This window comes from Notamacropus eugenii, chromosome 1 (assembly GCF_028372415.1).
Source record: "Notamacropus eugenii isolate mMacEug1 chromosome 1, mMacEug1.pri_v2, whole genome shotgun sequence".
Lineage (NCBI taxonomy): Eukaryota > Metazoa > Chordata > Mammalia > Diprotodontia > Macropodidae > Notamacropus > Notamacropus eugenii.
Genome location: NC_092872.1, coordinates 410467584 through 410491865, shown reverse-complemented (window position 1 = coordinate 410491865; position 24282 = coordinate 410467584). Strand labels below are relative to the sequence as shown.

The 24282-nt window shown below is 39.7% G+C and overlaps 1 long non-coding RNA gene and 1 pseudogene across 1 annotated transcript; one reads left to right on the top strand and one right to left on the bottom strand.

The window, feature by feature from the left end:
• Nucleotides 1-21: 21 nt before the first annotated feature.
• LOC140518696 (uncharacterized) lies at nucleotides 22-14105 on the bottom strand. The gene is made up of 4 exons (XR_011971991.1): nucleotides 13969-14105; nucleotides 8723-8793; nucleotides 8194-8259; nucleotides 22-383 (listed from the first exon to the last, which is right to left on the bottom strand). It is a non-coding gene; the product is annotated as an uncharacterized lncRNA (long non-coding RNA).
• Nucleotides 14106-14207: 102 nt separating this feature from the next.
• LOC140518020 (ADP-ribose pyrophosphatase, mitochondrial pseudogene) lies at nucleotides 14208-19167 on the top strand (annotated as a pseudogene).
• The last annotated feature ends 5115 nt before the right edge of the window (nucleotides 19168-24282 follow it).

Below are 24282 nucleotides of genomic sequence, written 5' to 3'. Positions count from 1 at the left end.
TCAAATATAAAAGAATTCTGCTTGAGTCAGAACAAAATTATTTATTAAAAGGGAAAGTTAGGCATGCATATTGGAGCTTCAAATCAAAATTTACAGTGGAATCAACAAACTAGGAGGGGCAGGGACAATTTATGCTTAAAAACCACAAAGAGAAGGAGTTATGGTGGAGAATGGATAATATTCACAGCAACTGGTGAGGCACAGAAGCAGGATGTTTTACAGGAATTGTTGACCACAAAGCTGGTTTTAGCCAGTTTAAGGTACGCAGCTCAGAAAGGTCAGCCAGTAAGCACCAACAAAGGCGTCTGGAAGTGAGTAGGATCTTGGTTCAGGCTTTTCATTGGCTCCATTTAGCAAATAGGTTTATTCTGTGTCTCCTACATCTGTATAGTTAGATTATGGAAAATAAAAATGTTAATTTCAGGAGTATGTTCACGTAACTAAACCAAGAAGAGCAAAAACAAAGAAATACAACTATAGACCAATTTCCCTAATGAATGCTGATGCAAAACAAAAATATTAAATAAAATATTTCTAATGAGATTACAGCAATATCACAAATATCATACAATATTATCAGGTTTAATTTTTAATAGGAATGCAGGGCTGATTTGACATTAGTAAAACTATCAGCATAATTGACCATGTCACTAAGAAAGCTGACAAAAATCATATGATTATCTCAATAGATGCAGAATGTTTTTTTTTTTACAAAATACTACACTAATTTCTATTAAAAATACTAGAAAAAAGATATGGAATTTTACTTAAAATGACAAGTAATATCTATCTAAAACCATCAGTAAGCATTCTCTACAGCAAGGAAAAGCTAAAGTTTTCCCAATAAGATCAGGGGTGAAGCAAGGATGTCCCTTATCACCATTATTATTCATTATTGTACTAGAAATGTTAGCCATACTAATGAGAAGGAAAAAAAATTAAAGGAATTAGAATAGACATGGAGAAACAAAGTTATCACTCTTTGCAGAAGATATGATGGTATACTTAGAGAATCAACTAAAAAAAATTTGAAACTATTAACTTTAGCAAAGTTGCAGCATATAAAATAAACCCACATAAATCACCAATATTTTTGTATCTTACCAACAAAGTCCAGCAGCAAGACATAGAAAAAAGAAATCCATTAGAAAGAACTGTACAAAATATAAAATATTTGCAAGTGTACCTGCCCAGACAAAACCAGAAACTCTCTGAGCACAGTTTTAAAATACCTCACACAAATAAAATCAGATCTAAACAACTGGAAAAATATTAATTGTTCATAGGTAAGCCAAGTCAATATAATAAAAATTATAATTTTACCTAAATTAATGCAATTGTTCAGGTCCATACCAATCAAATTACCTAAAAAAATTATTTTATAGAGCTAGAAAAAATATTTACGAAAGTCATCTTGAAGAACCAAAAGTCAAGAGCATCTAGGTAATAAATGCAAACAAAATGTGAAGAAAGGTGACCTAGCCATATCAAATTTCCAACTGTATTATAAAATGGTAATCATCAAAACAATCTGGTACTGGCTCAGAAAAAGTGACAAATCATTGCAACAGATTAGGTACACAATACACAGTAATACATGACCACAGTAATCTAGGTTTGATAAACCCAAACACTCAAGCTTCTGAGATAAGAACTCATAATTTGACAAAAACTGCTGGGAAACAGTGTGATAAAACTAGATATAGACCATGTACCAAAATAAGGTCAAAATGGGTATGTGATTTAGACAGAAAGAGCATCACCATAAACAAATTTCTTTAAAAAAGTAAAACTAAGAGGATTCCTTAAGTGATAAATAGTCAAAGGATATAAACAAGCAGTTTCCAGAAGAAGAAATCAAAACTATCTATGATCATATGAAAAAAAAATGCTCGAAATCCCTATTGATTAGAGAAATGAAAATTAAAACAACTCTAAGATACCACCTTAGACCTCTCAGAAATGATAAATACTAGAGGGAATGAGTGAAAAACAAATATTATATACAAACAGTGTAGTACCCCTTCTGTACTATTTCCAGTTCCTATTTGAAGATTTGCAGGTTTGGTCCCAACTCTTAACATTATAACTCAAAGTCCCTCCACTGTGGGCTTCCCCTTAACCAGTAAATTGATTCAATTTAACTTCAACCACCTCAAGTTAATCAAGGTTTAGTTATAGGCCCAGTTATATTTATATAAAATATAAAAGTTAATTTATTTTGTCTTATTCACTCTGGTTTTCTTCTTGTCTCAAAAAAAAAAAGAGATTATGTCTCTATAATGGATCAGGACACAGAGTTTTATCATTAACATAACACTTCATCAACACTTTGTAATTATATTTTGGCTTTTCAATGCCAACATAAACTGAAGTATGTATGTGTGTATATATGTGATAGTGTGTTGTGGATAGAGGTGAAGAGAGTAGAAACAAATCTGTAACACTTGTGTGGAATACAAGTACAAACAGTAAGACCCCTCATCATCTTGTCGGTGTCCTTACTGAATTTTTACCTGAATCATTCACCCAGTTCTGAGTCCAGATAATTACTGAATTTGTACTGAAATATGGTGTCCAAAAGCAGGCAAAATATCTCAGGTATTCCCATGTGTTCCCGTGTGTTATAACACATGGGAAAAATATAACCCTGTATATATTAAAGAATTCTTTCTCCTCGTTTATTTTGCCATGGCACTTAACTTAATGTCTTTTATTTTGAATTGTCTTCTATATCTAACAGAGTAAAAAGCAACACATTAATGAGGGCTTATGAACTATCCTTCAAAATTGATATATCTTTCTATGGGTCTAAGTTTGAGGAAAGTCCTGTGCTTGCACCATGAATGGTTCACTTCATTTAAAAGGATTTCACACACATCATGTACTGCCTAAAGTATATGTGGAGTTTCGTTGAAAGTAAAACCCAAGCAACAAAAATATACATTCTATTACTGTCTCTGGAAACTCCTGATATTCAGAAAACATATGATCTTAGAGGCCGGCCTGAAACCATGACACTCCAATTGTGCCAAGTTAACTCTGAAATGAAGAAGGCAGTGAAAAAGTAATTTTGATTTTGAAGTCAAAACTTGGATTCAAACCTTACCTTTAATGCCTATTGTTCATATGACCTGCAGCAAATCACTAGCCCTCCCTTGACCATTTCCTCACCTACAAAATGAGAACTTTGGACTAGATGGTCTCCAACATTCCTTCTAGTTCTACCAATGACCTGAATTTCAACTCTACTTCTGGTACTTACTGCATGTATATTCTCCAGCAAGTCATTTATCCTCACTGGGTCTCAGTTTCCCCATTTCTAACATAAGGATATTGGATTGAATGCTTCTACATCCATATCTATGATCCTATGACTTGATTTCTCCAGTTACCACCATGGCCATAGATTTGCTCTTGGCCTTCATAGAGTTACTAAGCACATAGATGATGAAGATGCTGCTGCTAATATTGATGATGATGATGACAATAATAGCAAACATTTATAGAATAGTTTTAAATTATGCAAAACACTTTACACAGATTATGTCTTTTTGTTTTCACACCAATCCTCTGAGGTAGGTGTTACTATTATCCTATTTTAAAGATGAATAAACTCAGGCTGAGAAAGGATGAGTCATATAGTTTAAGTGTTTGAGGCAAAAATTGAACTCAAGTGTAAGAAAATTTGCCTTCATTCTAAAATCTTCCTGCATTTACCTTTAAATCTCTTTGCATGAATTGAAAACTGGTTTTCCCCAAAGGATGCCGATCCCTTTCTGTCTTCCCCAGGGACCACTGAGGCAGCTCTTTCTGGGTTGAGGACTGCCCTGTAAGGTACCCATTTGTAGAACTTCAAGATTCTTGACATCTACGTCTTCAGAAGTGAATTAGTGTTAGAAAGAAGGGGAAAGACTTTTTATGTGCTAGAAGAGTGCAGTCTGGATAGGATGGGAGACATGAAAAGGAACATATTTGCTAGTTGGTTAGACAGTAGAGAGTAGCGTGCACTGGAGAGAGAAGAGAAATAGATTAAACATAGAAAAATAAGGCAGATCTCTCAGGGAAGCTGGCAAAAGATCCATGACCAGGAATTATCTGAATTCAGACCTCTAAACTCTAAATATCTTTCTGAATTTGGGACATGTTGGGCATTGTCTCTCTCCAGCCTCCTATCATGGATAACCAAGGGACAGTTGATGTCCTTGAAACTTCTTATCTAAAAATGTGTAGCCATGCCCCTATGAATGCCCTCACAATCGTGGCCTCAGGGTATTGCTGTCCTGAGAACTCTTTGCTCTCACAAGCAATAAAGGGAAGTTTCTGTTGCTGAAGAAATAATGCCAAAGAACATCCAGGGGTCATTGGGAATGTGTGTGGGGGTAGGGGATTAAGGTATAAGTCAGGGAGCCTTACATACCATTAGGCTCTGGTTTCTATTCCTGAGTTGAGGTCTTAGCCTCTTACTCCCAGGGAGCTCCTATCTCTTATCCCTTAGGAGGAAGACAGAGCTTTGTCCCATGACACTAGGCGTTCCCCAAAGTTACGTTCTTGGTTCCTTTGTCTCATCTCTATATGCTTCCCCATGAAGTTGTATCTTCCTCATTTTCAGTAAGAATGACATTCAGGCTTTTATCCAAGTAGCAGATGACAATGTGAGGCTTCACAGGACCCAACACAAATCTCTGGACACTCAGCTGATGACCTCTTGCCCAGCTGACATTCATATTCATCTACTAATGATTCCTCTTCTAATTTGATCATTCACTTTGTTCCGAGTCCAGATAATTATTCTCACTACTCCACGTTGGCACCTTTTCTGAAGAGTAGCATGGGACACTGTGTCAAACACTTTGCTAAAAGTACAAGTAAAACTTATTCACAACATTCCTCTGATATACCCAGTTTGGTAACTCTATCAAAAAGGAAATTGGAATGACCTGCTCATGATGAAGTCATGTTGGCTGCTTGTAATCACTAATTCCTTTTCTAGAGGTTGATTTCACTTATCTTTAGTGATCCATTATAGAATTTCCCCAGGAATCGATGACATTGCTCATTGGTCTATAGTTTGCACATTCTATTCCAAGCTTGCAAAAAAATGTAGAGGATGTTAATATTTTTTGTGGGCCACCTAAAATCCTTTGGTGGGTCACAGGTTGTGCAGGCCTGCTCTATTCTCATTCCTTTTTAGAAAATTGTGAGGACATTTATCCCTACTACAATCTTGTAGTATCTCTATAATTCTCCAAATAGTATCCGTTTAAGTATTATTGGCAATGGTTCATAAGTACAATTGTCAATTGTTTTTTTCTGGTATCTAGTAATTTAATAACATGAATCAAATTGCTTGCCTTCTCAATGGGGGGGAGGAGTGGAAGGGAGAATGAGAGAGAATTTGGAGTTCAAAATTGTAAAAAACAAAAAACAAAGGTGGAAAATTTTGTTCACGTGTAATAGGAAAAAACTTAAAACAGAAAGAAATCTGAAGGCTTAGTTCACCTGAGCCAGGGGACTGAATTTATCAAGAATAGGTATTTGCCATCTCCTTACTTATCACGGATATCAAGTACCTGTTCTACCATTTAATTCTACCATTTCCAGGGCAAAGTTCATGCTCCTGGGAAGGAAAAAAAGGAACAAAACAAAAATTGAGCAACTCTGCCCTCTACCTGTTTTCAGTTATCAACATCATATCTACCTTATTCATTAGTTCTATCTCCTCTTTGAGCTTTCTCTTTCTCATAACATAGCTTTTAAAAGTCAACATCTTTGGAAGGTTTTGCTGTCCTTGGTTTCGATTGTGAGCTTCAGCTCATTCTTAACATTCCTTTTTACAAGGCCATATTGACCTCTTACAGTGATCTTTTGCTGCTTGGCTTTTCTGCATAATACAGACATATATACATATGTGTATATATAAGCATGTGTATGTATACACATATACATGCATGTGTGTATACATACATATGTGTGTATATATATTCGAAATCTTAATTGAATTCCCTTTGGAGCAGCATTAATTCTTCAGACAATTTCAATTAATACTACTGATCAGAATTGCTTTCCCTTCTGTCCTCAGAATTTCAGTCTTCAGAGTCTTCTACCTCTTAAGAGTGGCAGCTATATGAGTGAGAGACAACAGGAGATACATAGAAGTTCAATCAGTTTCAGTCATGTCTAACTCTTCATGACCCTGTTTTGGGGTTTTCTTTGGCAAAAATACTGGATTAATTTGCCATTTCAGTCTCAGCTCATTTTACAGATGAGGAAGCTGAGGCAAACAGGATTAAGTGATTTGCCCAGGGTCACACACCTAGTAAGTATGAACAGATTTGGCCAGATTTGAACCTAGGATTTTCCTGACCCCAAGCCCTGCACTTTATCTGATGTGCCTCCTGGCTGCCCATATAGATGTTATAAACACACACACACACACACACACACACACACACACACACACACACACACTCCATGTTTGTGCATGCATGTGTGTGTGTGTGTGTGTGTGTTAGAATTTTAAGTAGGCATTTGGTGATGTGGGATTAGAGCTTAGGAGAGACACTAGTGCTGGATATGTAGATGTGGGAGATATTTGTTTAAAGATCTGAAAGTTAAAGAGGTCAATATGAGAATGTGTAGAGAAGTCTGGCATAATGGAGAGGGTGTTAAACTTTAAGTTAGGAAGATCTGGCTTCAAATCCTACCTCTGACATTAACAAAGGGCAAACATTTAAAGTCTTTTATCTTCAGGTAGCTGGTCGATGATATAAGGCATAAAGTGGTGGAAGGAACTTTCACAACAGGTGGAGATTGTTGGGTGTTTTGTAAAACAAAAAACTACTTGTGGATCTTTACTTTTCAACTTTAAATCACTTCTTAACATTGTTACAGTCAATTACCAACACTTAATCTGACAACCCCCTTGAATTTGTTGTCCTTAGTCTCAATTGCAACTTCATAGTTGTACCCACCACCCCTCTTCAGTGTGGTATCCACTCCTATCTCTTTCAACATCTTGTGTCACTCATTCACCCACTCTTATCACTATATTCTTTGAATATATCACTTATCTCTCCTTTCTTATCTTGCCAGATTTTTTTTCTCCTTTTCTTTCAAATCTTCCTTTTCAGGTTCTAGGTCTACTCCTCCTTGATCCTTTTAGATCCTCCTTAATTATTTTTAGATCCTATCCTTCTTTAAAACCAGAAGCAGAATTTGGATATGTACCCTAGAAAGCTAAGTGGTGTTAATGAATAACTGGACCTACAATCAGGTGGATCTGAACTCAAATCCTGGCTTCAGACATGTGCCATATGAAGGCCTATCCTGCCTTCGGTTTCCTCCTATAACATGGGGGTGATAATAGCACCTACCTCCCAAGGAAAGTAAAACTGAAATATATGTAAAATTACTTCTAAATCTTAAAGTGCTATGTAAAGGCTAGTTATTATTATTCCAATTTTCCCCAATTTCCCTAAATATATCATCTGCCTAAATCTGACTGCTGACCTTCACATTCTCCAAGTCACCTGCATGATTTCCTTCTCCCCACTTGACTCAAGATCTTCTCACTTCTCCCCAAGGAAGTTGGAAGAAGAGAGTATCAGATAGGAAGAAAAAATATAAGCCTATTATTGACAATAATTTGAACATGAGAAGCCATAAACTATCTAAACGAGGACTTCTGTTTTGATATCCTAGGTGCCTGTTAAAATATCTGGCACAAATTGTAAGAGATACTTTAAAAATGCCTGTTAGAGGGGGAGGGGAGGATATAGAGATGTTGGTGTAGATGTCTTCCTGTGTCTAAAATCCTGTGACTTCCCTGCAAAGGAGAGATAAAGACTGAATGCTAGAGTCAAGTAAAGGACATATTTGTACATGAAATATTGAATACTCATAGCTGAGGAGAAGGAGGGCACATGTAGATGTTCTCTGGTGGTGAGAGGGGAATAAAACACAAATCTCACCTCAGTGATCTAGGAACACATCATCCTGGCACAGCAAGATCCCTGCTTTCCCTGCAAGCACCCTCAAACTTGGAGCTATGACTCATGGTTGTACCACTAGGAACAGAGCCTTCCTTTTCAACCCCCTCCCCCTGACACCCACCCCAGGAACAAGCAGTAATCATCAGGACAGGCATAACTTTTCAAGATATGCTTCTAAGGATAACCACATGAACCTTACTTGAAAGTTCAAGGAGTCCATTAGCTGGTGCACCAACTCTGTCTAGGTCCCACGTGTGACATGGACCTGGTAAAACATAAATCCCAAATTTTCATCTTGGTTAGGATGTAAGTAAAGTCTGCCTTGGCTCCAGATATCTCTGCCCAGATTTCTGAATCCAACTGATGATTAGGTTTCTATCTTCTACCTTCTGCCCTAAGAGATCTGTCTCCTCTAACTCCAATTGATTCCTATTCATCGTCCAAACTGAATAATCCTCTATGACCCATCCAATCTATGTCTCTTTCCTCGGGCTATACTACCTGCTCACTGTGAAGCAAGTCACCCCTGGAAGAAGTGGAGAGGCATTGCTTGCTTTACTAATATTATTTCAAATAAATAGTGTACAAGAATATAATACAAATGGAGTATAAAGTAGGAGTGAGGATTTCATCACATCATTTTATCTAAAGTTGATAAAGGAGTTGAATGTCAAAATATCTTGTGCCCTAATCTAAGTACTGACCTTCACATTCTCCAAGTCACCTACATGATTTCCTTCTCTCCAGTTGGCTCAAGCCCTTCTCACTTCTCCCCAAGGAAGCTGGAAGAAGAGGGTATCTGATAAGAAGAAAAAATATGAACCTATTATTGACAACAATTTGAACATGAGAAAGGATGCAAAACATACGAGCAAGGATTTGTGTTTTGGCATCCTTGGTGCCTAGCACAATGTCTGGTACATATTGTAAAAGATACTTTAAAAATGCTTGTTAAAGTGAGGGGGATGGTGAGGATGTAGATATGGTGATGTAGATGACTCTTTATGGGCGTTTTTTTCTGGAAAGGAGAGATAAAGATTGGTTGAAAAATCTCACACACACACACATGCACATAGATATAGATATATAAAACACAAAGAGTTTGATTTAGAGATGAGTTAAATTTTCTGGGCATGGTGGCATGTGCTTGTGATCTCTGCTACTAGAAAGGCAGAAGCAAGAATAAGCTTGAGGTTAAGAGCTGTAAACTGTAGAAGGGGAGAAAAAGAAAGGAAAGGCAAGGGAAGCATATACAAGATATGCTGAGGATGGAGGTGGGGGAGAGACACCAGTGATAAGGAAGATGTGTCAGAAATCAATTGAAGTATGAAATAATCAAGTTGATTTGGCATCATATTCAATTGATCTTATTTACGGTTCATTGATTTTGTCCTGTAACTGCCTAGGTCATATTTCTTTGTCTCTGAACTTAGCTCAGAATTCAGCTGGCTTATAATGGCTTTCAAAATCCAGTTCTTTAGTTAATCATTGCTCTATTTTTGTATCAAGGAAATCTATTACCCTTGAAGAAAGTAGTTGGACACCAGGGCGTCTGACCTCGTTACTATCAAGCTATTCTTCAAGGATGTCTGGTTTATTATTCCAAGAACTCTGGCTTGCAATCTCTTTCCCTGTAGATGCAGATGGACTCAGAAAATGAACATTTCTTAGTCACAGGAGGGAAAGAGAGGGTTGTTGCTAGCCTTCGTTCCTAATTTCTATCCAATTATATTTTCTTCTACCTATGATGCTAGCTTTGCTATTTTCTGTACTCCTCAAAACTATAAAAGAGAGATGACTCCCTCATTAAGTCTCTTAGCTTAACTGGGAAGCCTGAGACCTTTTTAGTGGTAAGTTGATGCTTTACTAATAAATTGTACTCAGAACTTTGTGTCTCAGTCTACCTTAATTTTAACTGTCACAAGTCATACACACAAAATATGATGAAATCTAAGGTGTGGACATAGAAAGGAGGAAATGGATGTAAAAGATACTGGGGAAGCAAAATCAGGAAATTTTATTAATAAATTCCATGGGGCATAGTAAAAACAATAACTCAAATTCTGCTTGATTAAGATAGGAGTACCATCAATATGTTATCCATGTCCCAGGCTCACAAATCTTTGTAGGTTCATGTGGACTGGAGTCAATTCTGGAGCCTGACCCTAGAAGGATCATTTTATCTGTGGTCCATTTTGTCTACTGAGAAATACCTGGGGCTTAAAACGCAGGTGGTGTAATGATGAGAAAACTGCCTTTGCCAATTTAGGTAAGTAACGTTATGGTGTGTACTGAGTGGCTAAATGACTCATCCAATACAAGTGATATCTTTTATGGGTCAGATAATGGAACTTGAGCCATGGTCTTCCTGACTCCTGGACAGGCTTTGACCATTAAACTGGGTGTTGTTATTTGTGAGATGGGCATTTTAATATCTATACTACTTGCATTGCAGAGGGGTTAATCATCTCATCAGTCAGCAAGTCAACAAGTGTTTTAAGTACCTATTACTTAATAAATAGGCACTGTACTGGACACTGAAGATACAAAGAAAGGCAAAAACCAGTCCCTGCTTTCAAGGAGAGACAAACAAAAGGGGAGAGACAACATGCACACAATTGTATACAAACAAGATAGGTACAGTATAGATTGGAGATAACAGATGAAAGGCACTAGCATTATGGGAGTTTGGGAAAGGCTTCTTGGAGAAGATGGGATTTTAGCTGGGATCTGAAGCAAGTCAGAGAAGTCAGGAGATGGAAATGAGAAGGGAGATCATTCTAGACATGGGGTACAACTAGAAAAAATACAGTCAAGAGACAGAGTGTCTTATTCCAGGAACAACAAGGAAGCTTTGTAGCCCTTTAAACTGTATGGGGATATCAGCTATCATTACATTATCATTGCATCAGCATATCATTATCATTACAGACCCTGTGAGGTACATAACAAGCTAATTACTATTTATGTAGCTCTTAGAAAACACTTCCCACACAATAACCCATTGATGTATTAGTGTAAACTTTTGTATCCTCATTTCACAGGTGATAAAACTGAGCTGCAAAGAAATGAAATGATCTAGTCCTCTACTCCCTTCTCCTGCATATTCAATTAGGTATCAAATATTGTGCCCACATGTCTGCATTTCTTGCATGCCTCCCTTTCTTTTTCTCCCATGACCACTCCCCTGGATGAGGCCCTAATCATCTTTTTCATCACCATTGTTATAGCCACATAATTGGTCTTCCTTTCTCAAGCCACTTCTTTCTTTAATCCATCATAAACACAACTATTAAAGTGATTTTGCTAACATAGGCATGACCATGGCCCTTCCCCACTAAATAAACTCCAATAACTCCCTATTGCCTCTTGGGTGGAATGTAGGTTCCATTCACATTTAAACTTTTCACAAATGGTCCCCAGCCTAGCTTTAAAACATTATTTATACATTATGTTCCTTCAGACATTCTGCATTCCATTCAAATTGAAATTCTTGCTTTTCTTCACCACTTGGCTCTCCAACTCTCTCCTCACCATGCCTGGAGGGCACTTCCTTCTCACTTTTTGTGTGAGAAATTTAGAATCCCTTGTTTCTTTCCACACTCTATGCAAGCTCCACCTTCTACAGGAAGTCTTTCCTGATTCCTGACCCATCCTGACTTACTAGTCTCCTCTCTACCTCCACCCCCAAAATTACCTGCAGCATTTGATAGGATCAATTGACTCCCGTTTCTGGTTTTTGTGACTCTTCTCTCTCCTGGTTCTCCCACCTGTCTGGCCATGCCACGCCACTCCTTTCTTCATTTTCACCAACGTTACCCCTAACAACCATATATTTCTCTCAAAAAATCTTGTCCTGGGCCCTATTCTCTTTTTGCTCTATAGTATTTCACTTGATGATATCATTACAAGCCATGGGTTACTTTATTATTGTTATGAAGATGATTCCAAGGTCTATTTATCCAGTTCAAGTCTCTCTCCCGAGCTCTAGTCCCACATCACCAACTGTCTTTGGATATCTCCATCTGGATGTCTTCTAGACATCTCAAATTCATGCTGTTCTGAAGAAAACAAAAACAAAACAAAATAACTCCTAATCTTTCTCACCAGATCTTTGCCTCTTCCAAATTTCCCTATTACTGTTGATAGCACTACAATTTTCCCAGTCATACAAGTTCACACTTCTGGTTTCATCCTCAACAATCCACTCTCACTTACTCCACATATCTAACTCTCTGTCATATCTTGTTTTTTTGACATTCACAACATAGCTCTTATGCTTCCCCTTCTCTCTATTCACACAACCAACAGTCTAATTCATTGCCTTATCTTGCCCCTGAGCTAATGCAAGAAACTTTTAACTGGTCTCCCTGCTCCATTTCTTCTTCTCCCTGCCCTACTCCAATCTTTCCTCCACTCAGTTACTGAGGTGTTTTTTTCCTAATGTGAGATCTAACCATGCCCCACACACACACATACACACACTCCACATACAAACACTTAATGAGTTCCAGTGGCTCCCCATCACTTTGAGAATGAAATATAAACTCTTCTATTTGACATTTAAAGCTGTCAATAACTCAGCCTTTATTAGGACTCCTTTCCACACCCTACATGATGTAATACACTGGTCTACGTGCAGTTCCTCACACAGGATTCTACATGTCCTATCTTTATTCCTTTTTATTACCTGCCTTTTGTTCCTAGAATGCTTTACTATGTCACCACCCTGCTTACCCTTCTTTCCAGGATTTTCCCTCTGAGATTACTATATATAACTAGAGACAGAAATGTACAATTTATGCATAATATACATATACATACATATGTACACATGCATGTGTGTACATGCATACATTATTGTGTATATATTTGTTTTGTACTATATGTAAATAGATATGTATTTATGCCTATATTTACTTATCTGTATAGTTGTTCAGCTATTTTTTGTCATGTCCAACTCTTCAAGATCTCATTTGGGATTTTCTTGGCAAAGATACTCAAATGGTCTGCCATTTCTTTCTCCAGCTCATGTTACAGATGGGGAAACTAAGGCAAACAGGGTTAAGGGAGTTGTCCAGGATCACACAGCTAGTAAGCGTCTCAGGCCACATCTTCCTAACTCCAGGTCTAATGGTCTATCCACTGTACCACCTAGCTCCTCTGGAGATATCTGGGAAAAGAGAAAATGCCCAGTGCTCTATCCACTTCCTTTAATTAATACTACAAAAATGCTACTCAACAAACTGGAAGCTTTGGTTTAAGTTTTCTAATATTTCATGCATAAGAGTGTAATATCTGCCACCCTTGTTCGGGCCCTTACCACTTCTCACTTTGATGATCACAGGGGAAACCCAATTGCATCCCCACCTCCAGTCTTTGCCCTTTCCTGTTCATCTTGAACTTAGCTGCCAAACTGTTACTCCTGAAACACAAATCTGACTGTAATATCCTTTTTAAGGAGGATCCATTGGTTCCATTTGCCTCCAGGATAAAATATAAACTCTCACTCTTGATACCAAAAGCCCTTTACCTTGGGCTTTTATTCTTTTCCCTAGAAGATCACACATTATTGTCCCTCATGTGCTCTATGTTCCATTCAAACTGATCTACTTCTTATTGTTTATGCAAGGCAGTACTTCTCCTACCTCCATACCTTTTTTCTCATGCATACAATAATCTTTCTCCACAACTCCCAGTCCTAGAATCCTCATGTACAGGGGAAGCCAGAGTATGACAATTTGACCTCTGACCACACAGTTAATGTAAGCTACCGTTAATGTAAACAGCAAAAAACCAAAAATCTCCAGCTATCCCACATAACCACAGACCATTCCTGGCACTATGCCTTCTGTGTTCTGTTTCTATAAAATACCTGGCCTGGCCTGAGGGTAGTATGAAGATCTATACTGTCCTGCCACCACCCAAGACAACTGGCTTCATGAGAAAGCTCCCCCCAATAAAATGTATTTACTTGCATGCTGATGTGGACTGCCCCTCTTTCTTCAGTATCTCAGAATTCTCTTGGAGACAGAACCATCCCTCAGGATACTCTGCCACCCTAGAAGTGGCATAATCAGGACAGAACAGATCTTCCACCTTCTACCTTGGACTCATTAAAAGTTTAGCTCCAGTACCACTCTTCTAAGAGGTCTTTCCTGATTCCTCCAGTTACCAGTGTCTACACCCAGGTTACTTTATAGCTTATGTTATATGCACCTGGTAAGTACTTAGCTGAAACATGATGAATTCACCAGTAGATTATAATCTCTTTGAAGGCAAGGATTCTCTCATTGCTGCCCTTTTATCCCCAGAACCTAGAATAGTGTCTGGCACATTAAGCACTTAATATTACAGATGTTTCTGAATGGAATTGAATCTAGTGTTGGCAACTTAAAGGTTTGTTCCATGATAGGTATTCAGTAAATGTTGAATAAGAGATTGAACAAATGATCACAGTTTTCTATGTGACATAATAACAATTAAGCATAGACATGCAGGGAAAATTACCTCATTATCTGTGAGGATACGGTAAGACATTACCTGCTTCCCATCTCCAGGCCACTCTGATCCTGTAGCAGGGCGACAAAGTCATGGTTCCATGAAAGTGCAAGGGTGTGTTATAAATATAGAGAAATATAACCTCAATACTCCCAAATATCTGTGGTTTCAACAAGGATTATATATGCGTCAGCTGTCTCACATCACAAATAATAACTAATGTTTATATAGCACTTACTATGTACCAGGCACTATACTATGTGTGCTTTACAATTATTTCATTGGAGTCTCACAACAGCCCTGCAAGGTAAGTGCTATTATTATCCTCATTTTACAGATGAGGAAAATGAGGCAAACAATGGTTAAGCGACTTGCCCAGGGTCACACAGCTAGCAACTGTCTGAGGTTGGATTTGAACTGAGGTCTTCCTAACCTCAGGCCTAGAGCTCTTGACACTATGCCACCTAGCTGCTGTTGTACTTTTATAAACCACACAAACCTTAAGAAATGGCTTCAGTCAAAACTTTCATTACCTGGTGAGTGGTGTTGATGAGGGATTATTAGCACTATTCTTAGTACTGGTGAGAGATCCAATTAAACCAGATCAGCCCAGGCATATCAACAAGTAAACTAGAAGGAGTAGAACCAACCAAAAATGGAAAATATCTACAATTTCCAAAGCAAACTATTTTCTCCACTGATAACAGTAGAATTACCATAATTGCATTCCAGTGTCACAGTTGAATATGTGATGGATGAGTAAACTCCCTATCACATATAGCATGAAGGTATCAAAATGAATAAGTTAATGAGTAAACACTATTGTGTTTAAGATAAGATCAATTATAAACCTTTGTGAATTATATGGAACAGATCCTTGGAGGATGGTTTCCTCATACAAAGATTTCTTTGTCTACCAAGTGTTCTAGTTTGGCATAAGATTTCTCAAGGTTAAATGACCTTCCAAGAGGCTTCCACAGAATTTTAAGCAATTATCTCAGACCACAAAATTTCCATTGAAGTATCATACTAAGAGAAGAGTGTTGTACTGAAAGAAGGGTTCTGATCTAACAGAAAGACAAAGATTTTGTGAAATAAGAGTAGATGAAATTAAATAACATATGGCCTAAAGGTCACCAGGATAAGATGAAGGTCTTACTAATATAAAAGAGCTGAATCTACCTTTGGAGCCATCTTAGGGAAAATGCACCCAGAATTCCTTAGGAAACCTCTGGGAACTCCAAGCATGTAGTTTTTTCATTGCTTAGCATTTCCAGGATCATCAATTATATGACTATTGCTTCTAGCCATGTGGTAGCCCAGATGCTTCAGTTGGGGTGACAAGTAGTATGACCTCTGCTTTGGTGGTCACATTTAGGGCTGGAGTGACACTCTTGTTCTTTCACACAAATGGCCACAATATGAGCATGGGCTCAACCAGGCAGCCTAATGCAGATGTCTCTGAATGCCTTTGTCTCTATCTATTTTTGTTTTTTCTTGATCTTAGGCAAGATCAGAGTTTCAAAGGTCATCTAGGGAAGCTGCTCTTACTGTACTGGTTTCCTTTTGTATCATGAGAATATTAGGGTCTCATATTTATACAGAGTTAAAAAATGTAAAAGCTAGGCCTTAAAGCTTGGCTGGATTGATTAGAGCTGTAGTTTGGGTTTCTCTCTATTTATTGAGATTAATTGACTTTATCTTCATTAAGCATAAGTTTGACCATGATATTCACTTCCCAAAGAAATCACAATGACTCCCCATTACTGTTAAGGTCAAATATGAAACCCTCTGTCTGGCATCTAAAACCCTCCATAATTTGGCCCCTTTCTGCCTCTTCAGTCTTCTGCCTTGCTTTCTTTCATGTATTCTGTAATCCAGCAGTACCAGTGCCCTTGCTGTTCCAGGGACAAAACTCCATCAGAGTGACTCAGAGCACTTTCATGTGCTATACCCTCACCCCATTTCTAGAATGCTGCCCCTTCATCTCCACATCTTGCTTCTCTGACTTCTTTCAAATCTTAGCTAAAGAGTCTGGTGTTACAGTCAAGAAAATAAGCTCTGGGCCTGGAGTGAGTTCAAACTGGCCTACCACTTACTCTGGAACACCAGGCAAGTCACTTAACCTTGTTTGTCCCAGTTTCTTCAACTGTAGAATGGGAACAGTACTTACCAAGTAGGGTTGTTGTAAGAATCAAATGAGATAATATTTATTTTTAAAAAATAAATGAAAGCTCTTAGCACAGTGCCAAACATATAGTGAGCACTTACCTTCTACAAAATGTCTTATCCTGTCCTTAATCTTATTTGGTTTGTATTTATTTATATGCTGTCTCCTCACATTAAAACTGTGAATCCCTTAGGAGCAGGAAACGTTTTTTGCCTATCACTCTATTACCAAAACTTGGCACAGTTCCTGGCATATAGTAAGACAATAAATGCTTCTTGACTTCACAGAGGGAGGTCTCCAGCAGGTTAAGGGAGAGGAGGACAGAATACCCTCCTGTAATACTTATAGAAGACATGCACAGGAACCTTATGGGATGGAAAAGTATGTCTGAATTGTGACCTGTGCAGCTAGTTGCTGTTTAGTTGTTTTTCACTTGTATCTGACTCTTCATGACCCCTTTCCAGTTCATCTTACAGATGAGGAAACTGAGGCAAACAGAGTTCAGTGACTTGCCCAGGGGTCATACAGCTAGTAAGGGTCTGAGGCCTGAGTTGAACTCAGGAAGATGAGTCCTCCTGACTCCAGGCCTGGCATTCTATCCACTGCACCACCTAGCTGCATATGATAAGAAGAAGAATAGCTGGCATTTATGATATTTAGATGAGGAAAGTGAGAGAGGTTAAGTAGCGTCAGAGGCAGGATTCAAATGCAGGTTTTCCTGACTCCAGGCCTGGCACTCCAATCACTGCTCCAGCTAGCTGCAGCTGTAGGAAGTACCAGCACTGGTGACTGAAGAGACGCACTGAAAATGCAGCGGGGCATTGTCGTGGGGAGGCGGGTGTGCCCGCTGCCGCGCCGTGGGTGACCCACATCAACAAAAGGTAAAGCAGCGCTTCGAGTAGGGGCCGGCGAGGGGCCAGGCCGGCCGCCCCCGGTCGGATCCGAGGAGCCGCAGAGGCTGCGCCGGGAGCGGCCTACCTGCTGGAAGCCTCTCCCGGGGAGCCGCCACCTCCACGCTGGGCTGGACCTTGGCCCGCGGGGCTTCCGCGCTGCTTCGAGGGACGGCGCTGGCGGCCTCCCCAGGCTTCCCGCGATCCTGGCTCACTCCGCCGCGCGTGCTGAGGGGCCTCCACCGCAAGGCTCGCTCGTCGCCTTACCCGCGGTCCGCGGTGGAGCGATGTTATGTGCCCGGACAAAGTGTCCTGGCTGGCGGAGTGCCCGAGTACGAGCCCGTGGAGGCCGCGGCGGCCGTCCTGGCGGGGCCTTCCCGGGCCCATCCCCAGGTAGGTGGCAGGGGTTTTCTCCCAAGTCCAATGAGAGGGAAGGACTTGTTGACCAGAAAAGCCACAATGACCCCTACGAGGTTGCAAATGGTGACCTAGAAATCCCGCAGGCCGCACGGGACTCGTTGGCCGGGGCCTTCTGGGGCGGTGGGGCCCAAACCACGCGGCAGACCCCATCATCGCTCGATGGAAAAGGGACAGCTGTGGAAAGAAGGTCTCCCACCCCGTCTGTGGCAAAGACATCCTGCAGTGTGTAGCCATCAAACGGAAAGACTGTGGAGAGTGGGCGATCCCGGGGGGCACGGTGGAACCAGGAGGGAAATCAGCGCCACCTTGAAACGAGAGTTTGGGGAAGAAGCCATGAATGCCTTAGAGAAGTCCAAGGCAGAGAAGAAGGAGCTGGAGGAAGAGTTACACAGACTCTTCAGCCAGGAGCATTTAGTGCTTTATAAGGGATATGTGGGTGACCCTCGAAACACTGATAGTGCCTGGATGGAGGCAGGAGCTGTGAACCACCATGATGAAACAGGTGAGACGACGGATGATCTGCCTCTGGAAGCAGGAGATGATGCTGGGAAGGTGAAATGGATGGAAATCATTACGCTAACCACTCCCAATGCATTGAACTTGTGGAGAAGCGAGGAGCTCATTGGAGTGAGGACTGAGAGGCCCTGGCTACCATGGATGATAGCCTAGGAAACTGCCAGTGTACTTAAGGTCTTCAAATAAAGAGCTGTGGGTCCAGAGAAAGAGATCAGAACATTCATTTTAAAAGGTCACAAGTTTGGTCCCAAAGAAGATATACTAGAAGACATCTTTCTGTTTCTTTGCAGAGGTGGGGGGAATCGATGTGTATCACTGCATATAATGTCAGAATTTTTTGTTATACTGGTTGGTTTTTCTGTACTTTTCTCCCTCTTTCAAAACAAACAAAAAACGTTTTGCTATAGGGAATGTCTGTGTGGGAGGAGAAGTGGGTCTTGAAGTATTGGGAATTTTTTTTAAAAAGTTACATCCTAAACTAATTGTATTTGCCCTAGAGTCAGAGATTGGTATTTTTAAAAATAGAGTGAAATGATAAAGAGAAGAAAATCTTTCTAGCCAGAAGATAATTATAAATAGCATTTTGTACATTATTCTTTTTTATTTGCATTAGCCCAAATTAAATAACTGTTACTCTTTTCATACATGGAGGCCAAAATAAATGCTTAGCCAACAAGTTTCTTTGCTTTTTTCCTAGTTAATTCTCTATTGACAATGTGTTCTGCTTAATTTTTCTGCACCTGAACTGTGTAATATTGCTAATTTCGTGTCACAACATACACACCAGAAGGAGCCATAACATTGGCGATGGTCTAAGGTAGCCTGATTTTTGTTTTACCCATTTCAAAATTAGTTTTGGATAGTCATGTTAAAACTGCTTTTAAAAACTGAAACTGAGTGTTTTTAACTTAATCAACTGTATGAAAAACAATCCAATCATTTTAGTTTTTGAAAAATCCTCAATAAAAACTTGTCCAGGAATGAAAAAAAAGAAAGAAAGAAAGAAAATACAGTGGGGAAAAGGCTGAACTTTGGAAATCCAAAATTTTAATTCAAATACCTGCTTTGTCACTTACTATTTATATGATTCTGGGCAAATAGTTTCACCTCAGCTTCCAAAACTGTAAAAGGAAAGGGTAGATTGGATGATCCATAAGATTCTTTCCAGATCTAAGATCTATGAGACTGTGATTCTTTGATCAGAATGAAAATATTATTCTCAATGTCAACCCATCTCTATGGAGTTATTGCTGAAAATCATGCTGGTGGTGGTGGTGGTTGTCCTTCATTCTCAAAGAGGACCAAAATTACATCATGGTGATAAAGTGAAGTTTCAGTGTGTACAACTGTGGCTGATCAGTGCTTGGAATGCTCTACCACAGATTGGGCACTGATAGTCCTTGTGAATATTTGGGGTGATTACTCCAAATTTGTGCATCCTACATTTCCTTTGTGCTGTTTTAATTCTGCTTTACTCATAGAGCACAGCACCTGTTCTGATGTGGGTACGCCATGCTGAGCGGTCCTGTGCCAGTGTCTCCCATGTCCCACAATCAAATCCAAAGTTTTTGAAAGAGACCCCTTGACAGTTTCCTTGTATTGCTTGTTCAGAACACCATGTGATAGCCTGCCCCATGCGAGTTCACCATAAAATAGTCTTTTTGGCAAGCATACATTTTGCATTCAAACAGCATGGCCAGCCCATCAAAGTTGCACTCTCTGAAGCATAGTATGAATGTCTGGTAGTTTAGTTTGAGCAAGGACCTCAGTGTCTGGTACTTTATCCTGTCAGATGATTTTCAGACTCTTCCTAAGACAGTTCAAAGGGAAGCGATTCAGTTTCCTGGCATGGCACTGGTAGACTGTCCATGTTTCACAGGCATACAACAATGAGGTCAGTACAATGGCTCTGTAGACCTTCAGTTTGGTAGTCAGTCTAATACCTGTTCTCTCCCAAACTTTTCTTCAGAATTTCCCAAACACTGAGCTAACTCTGGCAATGCATGTGTCAACCTTATTGTCAATGTGTACATCCCTGGAAAGTATACTACCAAGGTAAATGAACTTATCCACAGAATTCAAAACTTCTGCATTTGTTGTAATCAATGGTTCCATGTATGGATGGTGTGGTGGTGGCTGATAGAGCACCTGTGTTTTCTTGGTATTGATTATTAGGCCAAAATTAGCACAGGCAGCAGAGAATTGATCCATACTTTGTTGCATTTCAGCTTCAGAGACTGCATTGAGTGAACAATCATCTGCAAACAGAAAATCATGGACCAACACTCCCTCCACTTTGGTCTTGGCTTGTAACCTTTTCAAATTGAAGAATTTGCCATCAGCACGGTAGCTGACCTTGATGTCATATTCATCCTCATTGAAAGCATTTGACAATATGGTCGAAAACATCATGCTAAAAAGCATGGGAACAAGCATACAACCCTGTTTCACTCCATTGGTGACTGGGAAGGCACAAGAGCATTGTGCACTATCAAGAACCTGGGCAACATGCCATCATGAAATTGACATACAATGCTGATGAACTTCTCTGGGCAACCAAATTTTGACATATTTTACATAAGCCTTTATGATTAACAATATCAAAGGCCTTGGTCAGATCTACAAACATTGTGTATAGACCACTGTTCTGCTCCTGGAATTTCTTCTGGAGTTTTCAGGCAACTAACACCACATCGACTGTTGCTTGGTGCTTTCTGAAGCCACACTGACTCTCAGGTATATGACCATCTTCCAGGTGAAGATCAACCTATTAAGGAGAACTCTAGCAAGATTCTTGCCAGCAATGACTAAGAGAGAGAGTCCCCTGTGATTCTCACAGGACAATCTATTCCCTTTACCTTTATAGAGATGGACAATGGAGACATCCTTGAATCCTGTGAGATAACCTCCTCTTGACATATAATCTGGAAAATTTCAGTCAGCTTTTGTATGAGCAATGGTCCCCCTACCTTGTAAATCTTAGCTGGAATAGGATCAGCACCAGATGCTTTGCCACATGAAAGGAGCCTAATGGCACTCAAAATCTCTTCTTTAGCTGGAAGTTCAGCTAAGGAGGGATTGACTTCAACCTGAGATAAACAGCCAACAACCTCAGCATTGATTGATGATGGTCTGTTGAGAACACTATGGAGGTGTGCAGCCCATTTCTCTAGGATCATGTTCTTATCACTAGTCAATGTGGCTCCATGAGCACTGAGTAGCATCACAGGTTTTTGATCCATAAATAGCTTTCAGGGAATCATAAAATTGCTTTGGATTGCTACTACCAGCATAAAACTAAATTTCATCTGCTTTCTTACTGAGCCAGGAATACTGCATCTCTCTAAGTTTTGTTTGTACTTTACTTTTGATGAACTTAGATGCTGCCTTCTTAGAGATGGATGAACTATCCTGCGGGTAAATCCTGTGGAGTTCTCATTTTTCATTTAGCAGCTTCTGAATTTCCCCATTATTTTCATCAAACCAGTCTTGGTGTTTGCAAGTGTTCTGACCCAGATGTGCAAATGCAGTGCTGTACATCAAATCTCTGAAAATGCCCACTTCTTTTCTGCTCCACTATTGCCAATTGTGCATTGGCTCAACTTTCCCTCCAAGTTAGCAACAAACTGCTCATGCTCAGAGAAGAGCTCTAATTTGTTGACATTAATTCTTCTCATAATCATTTTGCCTTGTGGAAAGCACTTTTGATGAACAAGAATATGTAGCTTGCAAAGGATAAATCTATGATCAGTCCAGCACTCCGCACTACACATTGCCTTTGTCACTCTCACATCTTGTCGTCTCTTCTCCTTACAATCACATGGTCTATTAGATGCCAGTGTTTGCTTCAAAGGTGCATCCATGAAGCTTTATTGCATTTAGGTAAATGGAAAACAGTATCGGTGATAAGAAGATCATGTGATACACAAGTCTTCAGCAGTAAATGACCATTGCTGTTGCTGTTTATAACTCCATTCCTCCTTAGGGCTCCCTGCCAAGTCTGGTAGTCTGAGACTACTCTAGCATTAAAGTTACACAGAATTATAAGCTTGTCCTATTTTGACACATTGACGACAAGGATCTCTAGGTCTTCATAAAATTTTTCTTTGATCTCATCAGGATTCATCATGGTGGGAGCATAGTCACTGATGATGGTGGCATGGCATTTTCCTGCAAGTGGCAATCACATTGTCATGAGCCTGTCATTCATTCCTTTTGGCAGGCATACCAACCAGCTTGTTGACTAGATTAGTTTTGATTGCAAAACTTACTCCAGCTTCACAGTGCTCCTCTTCATTGTGGCCACTCCAGAAAATGGTGTGTCCAGCTCCAACTTCAGTAAGCTGACCTTCATTTGCCAGCCTTGTTTCATGCAGGTCTGCTATTTGTATGCGATATCTGTTGAGTTCTCTTGCAATAAGAGCAGTTCGTCTTTCAGGTCTACTGGTTTTTGTGTTGTCTATTACTGTATGCACGTTCTATGTGCCAATGATGAGTGGAATCATCTTTGCAGATGTTTTTGTATATTTTGTACATTTTTGTGTGTTTTGACCACAGAGTGGGATTCCCCACCTGCCCCAGTAATCAGGCCAGGGTTAGATAATCAGACAATTTTTAGGGTACCTTTTCAAGCCCTCTTCCTCACACCAAGAAGTGATCAGTGCAATCCTTAAAAGGCTGCTCAGACACCCAGGGGGCTGCCAAGTCCCACTGCTGCTTCCAGTGAGAAAGGACACTATGGCCTGGGCCACCTGTGTACAGGGTTGTGACTACAGTTCCCAGTATATTCATACCTGCTGCTTCATCACTTGCCTGGTGCCACAGGACTTTGAGGCATAATAGTAAAATGGTATGGGTAATGTATTTTGATTCATATGTAAATTGGATTTTAGTGAGATAGAGTTACATGAAGTCATCAGCCTCACTGTCTCCTCCAGAGTCATCATAGTCCAGTGGCAGGAAAGAGTCAAGATGGCTGGTGATGGCTCAGGCTGTAGTGGATGACCTTGGCATCTTTGGTTTCTAACCAAGCTCTAAGTATTCCACATCACCTGCTTCAGCTGCCTTCATGGCAGTTGGAACAAATTGTTCTCTTCCATCCATTCCACCAGAGTAAGTCTTCACATGCTTGGAGTAGACACCCCCCTAACTCACCAAAGGGTTTGAGACCCCTTGGCTACCCTCAATCTGGTTTGGCCTGTCTGCCAAGATAGTTTACTGGGGTGTGGTTGCTGTGCATGCAGCAGCTTCTGGAGCAACAGATGAGAATTGGGTGGAACAGGTGGACACCAAAGGTAGAAAGAGACCTGAAAAGGCCTCAGCAGCCATCACACCAAAGGTATTGGTCCTCCCTGAACACACCCTACACCCCAATCATAAATGAAAGTGAATATCTACTATGAATATAATGGTTATCAAGAGTAATATGTACAAATCTGTTTTAGAAAGGCCTTGTTTGTTCTTGCTCATACATGTTTTCCTAGTCATGGTCTATAAATAAAAATGTTAATACTTTTGTGCAAGTCATCCTCCCCCTTCTGGGCCTCTTTTTTTCTGTGATTAAGTATGATATTTGGAACGAAATGATTTCTAGGTCTTAGGTCTATCATTCTGTGATGATTGCTTGTAAGACAAGAAGAATTTACCAGTCACCTAAGGCTTCAATCATAGAAAATATGTATATCATATTGGCATTTCTAGGCAGACCCAGAGATCACACAAGTGCATAACTTCTTTACAGCTAATGTTGCCTCCCTATCTGTTCAAGAAAATTTTGAACAATATCCTGGAA